The sequence below is a fragment of the Lycium ferocissimum genome, chromosome 6, assembly GCF_029784015.1.
Source record: "Lycium ferocissimum isolate CSIRO_LF1 chromosome 6, AGI_CSIRO_Lferr_CH_V1, whole genome shotgun sequence".
Classification (NCBI taxonomy): Eukaryota; Viridiplantae; Streptophyta; class Magnoliopsida; order Solanales; family Solanaceae; genus Lycium; species Lycium ferocissimum.
In genome coordinates this window covers 45,351,972-45,361,640 of record NC_081347.1, presented here as the reverse complement: position 1 = coordinate 45,361,640, position 9,669 = coordinate 45,351,972, and positions in this window count along the sequence as shown.

Sequence of the window (9,669 nt, the reverse complement as noted above, 5' to 3'; positions counted from 1 at the left end):
CCAAATAAACTAAAGTTTATGGCGTTAGCTAATATTTGTAACCACTAACTATATGATGAAAACGAAGAGCAAATAAACCCTAACAATACATTATGCTCATATCTTTCACGATTCCCAATCACAACACACCCATCCTTGGGTTCACAACCTTAGTAAAGGTGTTTAGCTACTCATGGCAATAAGAAAACAATAAAAGATTGAAGATTGCATAATTGAATTATTGTATTGAACTTACGAATAAAACTTAAAAGTAATGAATGTAATAGTCTGGAAATCTTCAAAAGCAATAACAACTCAAAAGTGATTACTACAAGTCTAAAACTCCGGATATGTCGAAAAAATAAAACCTAAACGAGGTATTCATACAAGTCAAACTCGGATTAATCCAATCTCGGTCCAAACTGCTTGCACAAGCACGCGACGGGTCGTCTTTCCACTTCGACGGTCGTCGTCGTGCTCGACGACCATATCGACGATCTGAGTATGCTTTTTTTCACTCTACAGGAAATTCACCGTCGAAGCACTTCGACGGATCGTCGATCATGTCGACGGTGCAAGTCGACGATCTGATGATGCTCTGATGATTTGTTACTTCGCAGGAACTTATTGATGAGGCAAATTCGACGGACCGTCGAGCATGTTGACGGTCCGTCCTTATGCTTATCAGAACAGATTTCTTATTTTTCTCGTTTCTTCGCTTTCCAAGCATTCTAACTTCACAATACCTATACAACACACAAAACACATCAAATTAACACAAAATTTCTCGAAAACAAGTAAAACTTAGAGTTAAAAAGCATTGGATGTGCCAAAATTCCCGGCACATCAGGGACGCAGTCAAGCACTTATCCATAGAATGTGGCCCTAGGCCTCTCACAAATCGGTGCACTTGATCACCCATATTCGCTACCATGGCCAGAGCATACCTAGCCAAATAATTGAAGCGGAGACTATACTCTAAAGCACTCATGCTTCCTTGCCTAAGATTCAAGAACTTATCAGCTCTAACCCGCCGAACCTCTGGGGCAAGTAATGTCGAAGGAAAGCATCAACAAATTCTTACCATACTGGGGGAGGTGCATTAACTCCCCTAGAAGACAACCACACCATATACCAATGAACCGCAACATCCCGCAATCTATATGATGCCAACTCCACTGATTCAACGTTGGAAGCATGTATTAACCAAAGTGTCCTCAACATTGCATCAATAAAGTTTTGAGGGTCCTCATCCGGCTTTGATGAGAAAAACTCCGGAGGGTTCAAGCTAATAAAATCACGAGCTCTTGCACTAGCCCTATCACCATGACCCATTACCTTGCCACGGGGCACGAGCGCAACCAATTGAGTCAATAATTGGCGGCCTCTTTTTCATCTCTTAGCTCGAAACCTCCGGTAGAGGGCCGGGATGCGGAGCTGGGCCGAGGCTCCCTCATGCTCCCGTAAATAGCGCCGAGTGAGAGGACCGAGATGAACCGAATCCAGGATACACCTTCCTCTATATCCGTTAGCAGTACTTTTTCAGCCCTTTTTTCTGCCACTGTCTTACTCTTTTGGGCTGCCATAGTTTTCCCCTTTATAGGCATTTCGAAAATACATAACACAAGGTTAAAGAAAAGAAATCCTTGTATCATGGCTTTATTGCACGATCTATGAAGAAAGAAGGTTATTCATTCCTAAAACACCCGCAGCCTCCTGTTTATAAGTGTGGAGCGCAACACACCCATAAAAAGACTCTACTGGACACAACTCGTAGACACACCCTAGGACGGAACTGCTCTGATACCACTTTTTTCATGACCCAACCGGAAGGCTATGACGGGCACTCGGAGCTAACCCACTCGGGCACCTCTCGTCGTACATTCACATTCATATCTAGGTGAGCCATATGGCTTATCAACAACTCTCTGCCTCAATAATACCATTTTCAATGTTTAAAACACTTTTATATCAACGTCAACAACTATGCCCATATACGTGTACCCAAGCCGAAGAGGCTAACAAAATTATATACCAAAAATATGAGCCGACAAGGCAAAAGACATCTATTATACATGTGGTCTATGAGCCCCGCCATGCCCATATCTATACAAAAGAATAGTACCAATAGCTGCAGCTCCGAATCAAATGGAGCTCTTCTATGCGATCTCGAACAAGCGACCTATGGGTCAAGTCTATCTCCCGTCCACTGCGGGCGACGCGGTGTCCACAAATAAAAGGACGTCAGTACCGATAATGTACTGAGTATGTAAAGCATAATCAATAACATAATAGAAGCATGAAAGATAACACAAGAAAGAAGAGTCATGGGGTGATAGAGCCCTTTATACCTCTAGCGGCGTTCATCATATTTACTTTCCCATTTTCTAATGGGAACCTTCCATTACATACGCTTATACACATAGTAGTATCATACCCGACCATAAAGGTTCGGTGTCTCACATACCCGGACATGACAAGGCTCGGTGTTATACATACCTGGCCCTACCAAGGCTTATGTTATCCGTACCCAACTACAGTGGTATGCGCGTAATAGATATCATACCCGGCCATATACGCTCGGTGTTCTTAGTAGTCATACTTGGATATATATATATATGCACACACGTATATGGAAGTACATGAATATTATCAATATCATCATCATCATCATTTCTATTTATACCCTTCCCTAGTGGATTAACTATCATAGGAAGAGAATAATGGTATCGTGAGAATATCAAGAATCATGAGTGTTAGTGATTCTAGGAATGAAGTCATTTTGAAAGACATTATGGAATCCATGCGAAGGTATATAACAATGGGACCATGCCTTAATGAAAGAAGGGTTAGCCTTACATACCTCTTTATCTTCTTAACTAGTTAACGCTCACCGCCAAAGCTTAAGAAATCTACATTTAGAAGGGTTCATACCATAGTTAAGCCTTAAAGACACTCTTAAATTCAAACTAGAATAATTCATGAGCTAACGAAAATTGGGTAGCATTTCTCCTTTTTCATCGACTTCTACCATATTGCAAAACAACTCCCAAACAACTATAACAACATTCACAATATCATAATCAAGTAGTCATATTCCATTAAGTCTCTAAATTCATTCTCATATTCAACTTATATTAACAACTTCACACTAACCCTCTGCACAATTTCATACAACACTTCCTTGTCACTATTAATACCCGTCGTAACAAGATTATATCCATATCATACTAAGAATCATGAATCAAGTTGGTTTACTTCTCAAAAACATCATGGAATCTTCATTTAGACCTCATCTTCTACTTTTTCCTTTCACCAAAGTTATTTAACAACTAAGCATTCTTAATAACATGGAATAAGCATGAAAACTAACCTTTTATCTCATAAGAATGAGCTTTGGAGCAAGTTATCAACTTGTATGAAAACCCTAGCTTCAATACCCAAGTTATCCTTGAAGTCTACTAAACCTAGTGAGTCTTCCAACACATGAATACCTTGATTATGTCGATTTAATCTTTGTTTTCTCTTGGGTTTGAGTGGAATATGCTTGGAGAGGGTTTTAGGGCTTTGGAGACTTGGAGGAAATGTGGGAAATGAAATAATGAACAACAGTGGCCATATATAACAAAAACGAATTCTAGCCCGACCCAGATATACGGCCAATTATACGGGCCGTATAAATTATACTGTCCGTACAATTGGACTATATAATCCAACCAGAGATCCACCCCGATCTGGAAATAATCTACGGACCATTATACATGCCGTATAAATTATACGGTCCGTACAATCTAGAAATTTCCGAAACTCATTCTCGTCGACTTGTTTGACTTCCAATCCTTATGGAACCTTCTTGGCACTTATATAACACTCCATTAACCATCTAAGAGGCCCTATAGCAGCCCCTTAAGACATTACTAAATACGCATCAACTCAACTATTGCAAAAACCTTTCCAAACACGTCTTGAATTTGACTTCCTTTGACCAACTTAGTTCCATCGATTCATATAACTTCACAATCTTATGGTACGCACCTAAGACTATCAAATACTCTCCTTAATATCATAAGGACTTCATGTTTATCATAAACTCGCGTTAGTCTACTCACAGTGCAACAAAATCTGAAATTTTTGAGATGTAACACATATTGAATGTAGATGAGGACATAGCCGAGCCCTATTTAGGATGGAGATTGTTTTTTATGGTCTGGTTAACTACAAAGGATGAGGAATCAGATCAATCCTGGTATCAGAAACTGGACAACATTATCCAATGGCCGCAAAGCTCAAGTTTTGATGCTTCAACAATATGGCAGAATACGAGGCCTGCATCTTAGGCCTCAAAATGGCTTTTGATATGGACATCCACGAATTGTTGGTGATAGGCGATTTAGATCTATTGATTCACCAAGTGCAAGATAAATAGGCCACAAAGAATTCCAAGATCTTGCCATATGTGAACCTCGCACAAAGGTTATGCAAAAAGTTCAAGAAGATGGACTTCAAGCACATGCCCAGGGCTCAAAATGAATTTGCTGATGCTCTTGTCACTACAGCATCCATGGTACAACATCGTGAAAACAATCGCATTGACCCACTGGAGATAAGTCTAAGGGAAGAATATGCCTACTATTCTCATATGGAGGCGGAACCCGATGGCAAGCCATGGTATGCCGATATAAAGACATAATTGGAGAAGAGAGAGTATCCCGAGAATACTACAAGCAATCAAAATAAAACCATCTGGAGAATGGCCAATGGATTCTTCCTCAACAAGGAAATACTTTACAAAAGAACGCCGGATCTTGGATTACTCAGATGTATGGATGCCACCGATGTCACACCCCGAACCATGGCCTGGGCGTAACACGGCACTCGGGCCTTGCTTGCATGTGTTCGAGCGAACCTCATGGCTTGCTTGTCAACATGAGCATCAAAATAACATAATCTATATGATGCAATTTAAATGAATCATGAAAACGTAATTACGGAATAAAGTCTTGAAGTAATCTCATAGCATGAAATTCATGAAAAACGTAATAGTCTGTAACCATAAATGCACAACTGACTCCGTGAACTAACATATGTCTATGAAACCTCTAAAACATGTATGAATACTAACTATCAGGACATGGCCCTGGACTACCATAACTGAATACGAGTGCAGACTCCATGTTGAACCCCGAGAGAAGTGGGGCTCACCAATAAGCTAATAAGCGAGGGTGATCCTCTTGCGCGAGTGCAATGCTTCGAAAATCGTATCTGCGCCATGAAGTGCCCCCGAACCAAAAGGGATGTTAGTACATAGTGAATAGTACTAGTATGTAAAACTTTTGAAATGAAGAACATGGCACAATATAGGTATAGGACATGAACGGCGAATATAACACGAACATGAGCATGAAGCGTGAGTAAAGTCTGAAAACAATAAACCAATGGAAATATATGTATATATAACTACTTGTAACTTGGGGAGTGCTGTAGTATAACCGACATCATGATCTGGTACTTACGTCCTACCAGCAGAACACTCACACCTTGCCAGGGATATGACATTTAAATAATAATAAGCATGTAAGGATCCAAACTGCATAATGAAGGTGTTGCCTCCTTGCTGACAACCCTTATCCTACGGTGGCTACGTAGTTTCAGGCTTTATTGAGCCTTCTCGGTTAACTAAGAAAATCCCAAAACATGTGAATTATCATGATAGCTTGTGAGATCATGGTTTCATGAGATACTTGTCATAGTCTTGCAAACATGTTCTTGACTCATGAATAATACTAATAATAATCATAAATACATATAGTTATCTTGAAAACATGCTTGTGTCTTGCTAATAAAACCATAAAGTTTAATAAAAACATAATGGGAATGCATGAGGATGAATTCATGATTCACGGATTAAGCTTGGGCTCCTAATAACCGTAATGGAAGATTAGGAATACAATAATGGATATAGATACACAATTCATGATCATAATTACATAAGTATGGGCTACCAATATGTTAGATTTAATGCCCTAGGATTTGAACTTCATAGAATATGAGAAAATAAAAATAAAAGAAACGAGGCATGGGGAAGAACGTAGAGATTCCCACGTGCAGATAGAAGTTCTACATACCTTGGTAAAGTTCCAAACTTGAAACAATTCCCTAGGGTTTAGACCTTAAGCCTTGAGTTTGGGTTTTTCTTGAAAGCCCTAGATTAGGAACAATGATTTCTTGCTCAGATTATTAGAGTGTATGTTAGAATTGATTTGGAAGGGCTTGGATTGACTTACCTTGATGTTTTGGATTGTTCCTAGGGCTTGGCATTGTGAATAATGAAATAAAAGAACTGAAAGCCTGAATTTATACCAAATTGAGTCGAAAAATTATATGGTCTGTATAAAGTTATACGATCCGTATAATATGACCATGTTTAATCATGGCGTAAAACAGAATGTCTAGCCAAAATTTAATGAAATATGGCCATTTTATACGGTCCGTATAAAATTATATGGACCGTATAATTCGCCCGTATAATATGACCAGTGAGCGGACTGCTCTGCAATCCTTCAGTAAAATGGCCATAACTTTTTGTACAGATGTCCACTTGACCTTCATAATATACCGTTGGAAAGGTATTTCAAAGGGCTACAACTTTCATCAAGGAAGGTTTCCCAAACTCCTAATTAATAAAGGGATTATGGTCACTGGAAGTAAGACCTTCTACAAGCTCACTTGAAAACATGCCCCGTAGAGTGGCTTCTAACTTTGTTTTGCCCAAAGACGCTTCTTATGACTTGATTAGTTTCCAACACACTTCCTATAATCCTCATATTGGTTCTATTATATTATCATCTTACGAGTCAAACCTTAGCCCGAAGCTACGAGGTGTTACAACCGAGGCCATAAAACTACTAGAAAAAGTGCATGCTGAAACTTGTGGGCCTCACATGAATGGGTTCATTCTAGCTAAAATGATCCTCCAAGTAGGTTACTACTGAATGACAATGGAAACTGATTGTTGCAAGTTTGTACATAGATGCCATCAATGCAAAATCCATGGAGACTTGATCAGAGTTCCCCCGAGCGAACTTAATATCATGAGCTCACCTTGGACATTCGTCGCCTGGGGCAAGTATGTCATTGGACCCATGGAACAAGACACATCTAATGGGCACCGATTTGTTCTGGTCGCCACAGATTACTTCACCAAGTGGGTGGAAGCCATATCACACAAATTGGTAATGAAGAATGTAGTAGCCGATTTCATGCGAAACAATATCATATGCTGATTTGGCACACCAGAGTCCATCATAACGAAAAATGGAGAAAATCTGAAGAGTCATCTAATGAAAGACATATATGAGCAGTTCCGGATAACCCATCGGAACTTCACCGCCTATCGGCCCACAAATGAATGGAGCTTTAGAGGCGGCCAACAAGAATATTAAGAGTATATTAAGGAAAATGACAGACAACTACAAGTGTTTCCATGAACAATTGCCCTATGCATTGCCTGGATACCGAACAACAGCTCAGACTTCAACAGGGGCAACTCCGTACTTGCTTTTCTATGGCACCAAACCAATCATACCTGCCAAAGTAGAAATACCATCGCATAGGATCATTCAAGAAGCAGAGTTGGACAATGCAAAATGGGTCTGAAACCGATATGAGCAACGGGCTTTAATCGATTAGAAGAGGATGATTAGCCTATGTCACGACCAATTATACAAACAAAGAATGGCTCGTGCTTTCAACAAGCGAGTCAGAGTTTGACTTTTCCAAATAGAACAACTGGCACTCAAGGGAGTGTTTCCACACCAAGACGAGTACAAAGGAAAATTTGCTCCCAACTGGCAAGGCCGGTACATGGTCCACAAGGTACTCTCTGAAGGAGCAGTAATACTGGCAGAGATGGACTGCGAAGAATGGCCCAAAGCAATCAACTTAGACACTATAAAGTGGTACTTCCCATGAAGACATGCTTTTCAATTTGTAATCATACGTTTTCTTGTAATCACTATATTAAGACCTATCTCTTATGGCAGAGATACGTTGAAAATCCATATCAAATTTGGTCTTCCTTTTGTAATTTGATAGAAAAAACCGAATGATTTTTTTCTAATATGAACTACGCAATGACCTAATTTCCCAAGGTGGGATACGTAGGCAATCCATATAGGAGTCGATCACATTATTAGAAAAAATCAATTACTTTATTTCAAATGACATTCGACCTAATTCCTGTTGCGACATGATACATAGGCCCTCCTTGAGCTCGGTCATACCAATCAACAAACTCAAGAAACCCTTAGAAAGCCGTAGAGATAGAACTTCAAGAGGAACTTGGAGTTGGCATGAGAGTTTGCCACATATATACAACTGGGGCAGAATTTTTGAGAGGATCTACAAAATTCCTTCACAACAGTCCGACACAAGAGTCAGCCGACCCAAAACTCTCAACAGGGGCCGAATTTTTCAGACTATTTCAAAAAATCCTTTATAAGGATTCGGCACTAGAGTTCGCCGAAGCAAGACTTTAAACTGGGGCAGATTTTTTGAGAGGGTCTCAAAAATATCACCAGACGAAGATAGAGATGCCGCCGCCCGATATCACAGATAACTGAAAACTCTTGCTCAAATGCACATGTCGTGACGACTTACTTAAACAGTTTCCAAAAATTATATTCTTTACAATCAGAGGTTTGAAAAACTTGTGATCAACAAATTGCGAAAATGTGTTTTACTTTAAGATAAATTCAACTCTCGAACTACCGAATCCAAGAGGATCAGGACCAAGAGTGCAACCAAGCAAGCGAAGCAACGACGCGACAGAAGTCGATGGCATGCATCAACCTTATAGGAGACTAACACTCTTTGAATGTAGGTTCTAGTGTTGTTAGGAGGAAGGCCATTTATTGCTAATCTCGTTTGCTCATGATGATAAAACAGGTAAGAAGCAGCTCATCAGAAGAGACCCCGGTCCGCACCAAGTGCACCAAACCTAGCCAAGAAGGAGGCTACAAAAACAAAAGCTCCATAAGGGTGGCCCAATTAAGCCAGAGAGGCTACATAAAGAGAAAAGCGCCGCAAGGATAGCCCAATCAAGCCAAGAAGGCTATAAAGGATAAAAGTGCCACAAGGGTGGCCCAATAAAGCCAAGGAGGCTACATAAGGAGAACAGCGCTGCAAGGGTGGCTCGATTAAGCCAATGAGGCTACGAAAGGATGAAATCCTTTGCAAGGGTGCTCCGATTAAGCCAAGAAGGCTACAAAGAGCAAAAAGCGCCACAAGAATGGCCCAATCAAGCCAAGAAGGCAACAAAGAATGAAAACACCACAACGGTAACAATCTAGCCATAGGGGTACAAAGAACTAAACGTCTTAGGGACAATGCTATCAGGCCGAAAAGGTCACACAATGGACAAAGCGGCATCAGACCAAGAAGGTCACAACTGACATAAAGGACGAAATAAAGACGATCTAGTCAAAAGGGCCATATCAGTCATATGCATGCCAAGAGGGCCATTCATTCAAACATCTGCATGCAAAGAGGGTCATTCATTCAAACACATGCATGCCAAAAGGGCCATTCATTCAAACACATGCATGCCAAGAGGGCTATTCACTCAAATATATGCATGCCAAGAGGGTCATTCATACAAACTTGCCAAGAGGGCCATTCATACAAGCATTG